We start from the raw sequence: 5171 nt of genomic DNA, 5'->3' as shown, positions 1-5171 counted from the left end.
CCCCTCTCTCACCCCTCCCCTCACTCTCCCTCTCTCTCCCCACTCTCTCTCCCGCTGCGCTCTCACCCCTCTCTCCCCTCTCCCCTCACTCTCTACCTCTTTCCCACTCTCTCTCCCCCTGCGCTCTCACCCCTCTCTCCCCCCTCCCCTCACTCTCCCCCTCTCGAACCCCTCTCTCTCCCCACTCTCTCTCCCCCTGCACTCTCACGCCTCTCTCCCCCTCCCCTCACTCTCCCCCTCTCTCCCCACTCTCTCTCCCCCCTGCGCTCTCTCCCCTCTCTCCCCCTCCCCTCACTCACCCCTCTCAACCCCCTCTCTCTCCCCACTCTCTCTCCCCCTGCACTCTCACCCCTTTCTCCCCCCTCCCCTCACTCTCCCCCTCTCTCCCCACTCTCTCTCCCCCTGCGCTCTCACCCCTCTCTTCCCCTTCCCCTCACTCTCCACCTCTTGACCCCCTCTCTCTCACCACTCTCTCTCCCCCTGCACTCTCACCCCTCTCTCCCCCCTCCCCTCACTCTCCCTCTCTCTCCCCACTCTCTCTCCCGCTGCGCTCTCACCCCCTCTCTCACCCCTCCCCTCACTCTCCCTCTCTCTCCCCACTCTCTCTCCCGCTGCGCTCTCACCCCTCTCTCCCCCCTCCCCTCACTCTCCCCCTCTCGACCACCTTTCTCTCCCCACTCTCTCTCACCCTGCGTTCTCACCCCTCTCTCCCCCTCCCCTCACTCTCCCCCTCTCTCCCAACTCTCTCACCCCCTGCGCTCTCACCCCTCCCTCCCCCTCCCCTCACTCTCCCCCTCTCGACCCCCTCTCTCTCCCCACTGTCTCTCCCCCTGCGCTCTCACCCCTCTCACCCCTCTCCCCTCTCTCTCCCCCTCTCGACGCCCTTCTCTCCCCACTCTCTCTGCCCCTGCGCTCTCACCCCTCTCTCCTCCCTCCCCTCACTCTCTCCCTCTCTCCCCACTCTCTCTCCCCCTGCGCTCTCACCCCCTCTCTCCCCCCTCCCCTCACTCTCCCCCTCTCTCCCCACTCTCTCTCCCCCTGCACTCTCACACCTCTCTCCCCCCTCCCCTCACTGTCTCCCTCTCTCCCCACTCTCTCTCCCCTGCGCTCTCACCCCCCTCTCCCCCCTCCCCTCACTCTCCCCCTCGCGACCCCCGTCACTCTCCCCCTTCCCTCTCACCCCTCTCTCCACCCTCCCCTCACTCTCCACCTCTCTCCGCACACTCTCTCCCCTGGCGCTCTCACCCCTCTCTCCCCCCTCCCCCTCACTGTCCCCCTCTCGACCCCATCTCTCTCCACACTCTCTCTCCCCCTGCGCTCTCACCCCTCACTCCCCACTCCCCTCACTCTCCCCCGCTCTCCCCCACTCTCTCCCCCTGCGCTCTCACCCCTCTCTCCCCACTCCCCTCACTCTACCCCTCTCTCCCCACTCTCTCTCCCCCTGCGCTCCCACCAGTCTCTGCCCCCTCCCCTCACTCTCCCCCTGTCGACCCACTCTCTCTCCCCTCTCTCTCTCCCCCTGCGCTCTCACCCCTCTCTCCACCCTCCCCTCACTCTCCCCCTCTCTCCCCCACTCTCTCTCCCCCTGCGCACTCACCCCTCTCTCTCCCCCTCCCCTCACTCTCCCCCTCTCTCCCCACTCTCTCTCCCCCCTGCGCTTTCACCCCTCTCACCCCCTCCCCTCACTCTCCCCATCTCGAACCCCTCTCTCTCCCCAATCTCTCTCCCCCTTCGCTCTCACCCCTCTCTCTCCCCGCCCCTCACTCTCCCCCTCTCTCCCCACTCTCTCTCCCCTGCGCTCTCACCCCTCTCTCCCCCCCTCCCCTCACTCTCCCCTCTCTCCCCACTCTCTCTCTCCCTGCGCTCTCTCCCCTCTCTCCCCCCTCCCCTCACTCACCCCTCTCAACCCCCTCTCTCTCCCCACTCTCTCTCCCCCTGCACTCTCACCCCTTTCTCCCCCCTCCCCTCACTCTCCCCCTCTCTCCCCACTCTCTCTCCCCCTGCGCTCTCACCCCTCTCTTCCCCCTCCCCACACTCTCCACCTCTTGACCCCATCTCTCTCACCACTCTCTCTCCCTCTGCACTCTCACCACTCTCTCCCCCCTCCCCTCACTCTCCCTCTCTCTCCCCACTCTCTCTCCTGCTGCGCTCTCACCCCTCTCTCACCCCTCCCCTCACTCTCCCTCTCTCTCCCCACTCTCTCTCCCGCTGCGCTCTCACCCCTCTCTCCCCCCCTCCCCTCACTCTCCCCCTCTCGACCACCTCTCTCTCCCCCACTCTCTCTCACCCTGCGTTCTCACCCCTCTCTCCCCCCTGCCCTCACTCTCCCTCTCTCTCCCCACTATCTCACCCCCCTGCGCTCTCACCCCTCTCTCCCCCTCCCCTCACTCTCCCCATCTCTCCCAAATCTCTCTCCCCACTTTCTCTCCCCCTGCGCTCGCACCCCTCTCTCCCCCCTCCCCTCACTCTCCCTTTCTCTCCCCATTCTCTCTTCCCCGGCGCTCTCACCCCCTCTCTCCCCTTCCCCTCACTCTCCCCCTCTCTCCCAACTCTCTCTCCACCTGCGCTCTCACCCCTCTCTCCCCCCTCCCCTCACTCGCCCCCTCTCTCCCCACACTCTCTCCCCCTGCGCTCTCACCCCTCTCTCCCCCCTCCCCTCACTCTCCCTCTCTCTCCCCACTCTCTCTCCCCCTGCGCTCTCACCCCTCTCTCCCCCCCTCCCCTCACTCTCCCTCTCTCTCCCCACTCTCTCTCCCCCGCGCTCTCACTCCTCTCTCCCCCCTCCCCTCACTCTCCCCCTCTCGACCCCCTCTCTCTCCCCACTGTCTCTCCCCCTGCGCTCACCACCCTGCTCTCTCACCCCTCTCTCCCCTCTCCCCTCACTCTCCCCCTCTCTCCCCACTCTCACTCACCCTGCTCTCTCACCCCTCTCTCCCCTCTCCCCTCACTCTCCCCATCTCTCTCCCCACTCTCTCTCCCCCTGCGCTCTCACCCCCTCTCTCCCCCCCGTCACTGTCCCCCTCTCGACCCCCTCTCTCTCCGCACTCTCTCTCCCCCTGCGCTCTCACCCCTCTCTCCCCCCTCCCCTAACTCTCCCTCTCTCTCCCCACTCTCTCTCCCCCTGCGCTCTCACCCCTCTCTCCCCCCTCCCCTCACTCTCCCCCTCTCGACCCCCTCTCTCTCCCCACTCTCTCTTCCCCTGCGCTCTCACCGCTCTCTCCCCCCCTTCCCTCACTCTCCCCCTCTCGACCTCCTCTCTCTCCCCACTCTCTCTCCCCCTGCGCTCTCACCCCTCTCTCCCCCCCTCCCCTCACTCTTCCTCTCTCTCCCCACTCTCTCTCCCCCTGCGCTCTCACCCCTCTCTCCCCCTCCCCTCACTCAACCACTCTCGACCCCCGCTCTCTCCCCACTCTCTCTCCCCCCTGCGCTCTCACCACTCTCTCCCCCCTTCCCTCACTCTCCCCCTCTCCCAACTCTCTCTCCCCACTCTCTCTCCCCCTGCGCTCTCACCACTCCTCTCCCCCTTCCCTCACTCTCCCCCCTCTCCCAACTCTCTGTCCCACTCTCTCTCCCCCTGCGCTCTCACCCTTCTCTCCCCCCTCCCCTCACTCTTTCTCTCTCTCCCCACTCTCTCTCCTCCTGCGCTCTCACCCCTCTCTACCCCCTCCCCTCACTCTCCCTCTCTCTCCCCACTCTCTCTCCCCCTGCGCTCTCACCCCTCTCTTCCCCCTCCCCTCTCTCTCCCCCTCTCGACCCCCTCTCTCTCCCCCTGCGCTCTCACCCCCCTCTCCCCCTCCCCTCACTCTCCCCCTCTCTCCCAACTCTCTCTCCCCACTCTCTCTCCCCCTGGGCTCTAACCCCTCTCTCCCCCCTCCCCTCACTCTCCCCCTCTCGACCCCCTCTCTCTCCCCACTCTCTCTCCCCCTGCGCTCTCACCCCTCTCTCCACCCTCCCCTCACTCTCCCCTCTCTCCCCACTCTCTCTCCCCCTGCGCTCTCACCCCTCTCTCCCCCCTCCCCTCACTCTCCCCCTCTCGATCCCCTCTCTGTCCCCACTCTGTCTCCCCCTGCGCTCTCACCCCTCTCTCCCCCTCCCCTCACTCTCCCCCTCTCTCCCAACTCTCTCTCCCCACTGTCTCTCCCCCTGCGCTCTCACCCCTCTCTCCCCCCTCCCCTCACTCTCCCTCTCTCTCCCCACTCTCTCTCCCCCTGCGATCTCACCCCTCTCTCCCCCCTCCCCTCACTCTCCCTCTCTCTCCCCACTCTCTCTCCCCCTGCGCTCTCACCCCTCTCTCCCCCTCCCCTCACTCTCCCCCTCTCTCCCCACTCTCTCTCCCCCGCGCTCTCACCCCTTTCTCCCCCCTCCCCTCACTCTCCCCCTCTCTTCCCCGCTCTCTCCCCCGCTTCCTGTCTTCCCCTCTTTCTCTTTCTCTCCCTCTCTCTTCCCATTTCTCTCCCCCTCTCTCTCCCCACTCTCTCTCTCTGCCCCCTGTCTCACCCCCTCCCTCTCCCCTCCCTCTCTCCCCCTCCCTCTCTCCCCTTCCTCTCTCCCCCTCTCTCGCCCCCTCTTTCGACCCCCTCACTCTGTCACCTCACCCTCCCTCCCCCTCTCACTCCCTCCTTCTCTCTCTCCCCCATTCTTTACCCCCTCTCTCCCACCTCTCCCCACATTCTCTACACGCACTCTCTCCACGCACTCAATCCCCCACTCACTCCCCCACTCTATCTCCCCACCCTCTCTGCCCGCTCTCTCTCCCCCTCTCCCTCCTCTCTCTCTCCCTCACCTCTCTCTCGCCGACATCTCTCCTCCAGCATTGTCTCTCCCCCGCTTCTCTCTCTCTCCCTTCTCTCCCCTCTTACTCCCCCTCTCTCTCTACCACTCTCTCTCTACCCCTCTCTCTCGCACCTTCTCTCTCTCCCTCTCTCTCACCCCCTCACGCCGCCCTCTCGCCTGCCTCTCTCGCCCCCTCTCGCGCCCCACACTGTCCCCTCTCTCTCCTCTCTCTGTCTTCCCCTCTCTCTTTTCCCTCTCTCTCTTTCCCCATCTCTCTCACCCCCACCTCTCTCTCACTCACCTCTCTCTCCACCACCTCTCTCTCTCGCCTACATCTCTCGCTCCACCACCATTGTCTCTCCTCTGCTTCACTCTCTCCCATCTCTCTCTCACCCCAC

The sequence above is a fragment of the Chiloscyllium punctatum genome, unplaced genomic scaffold, assembly GCF_047496795.1.
Source record: "Chiloscyllium punctatum isolate Juve2018m unplaced genomic scaffold, sChiPun1.3 scaffold_117, whole genome shotgun sequence".
In the NCBI taxonomy this organism is placed as follows: domain Eukaryota; kingdom Metazoa; phylum Chordata; class Chondrichthyes; order Orectolobiformes; family Hemiscylliidae; genus Chiloscyllium; species Chiloscyllium punctatum.
Note: the sequence above shows the minus strand (reverse complement) of the source record.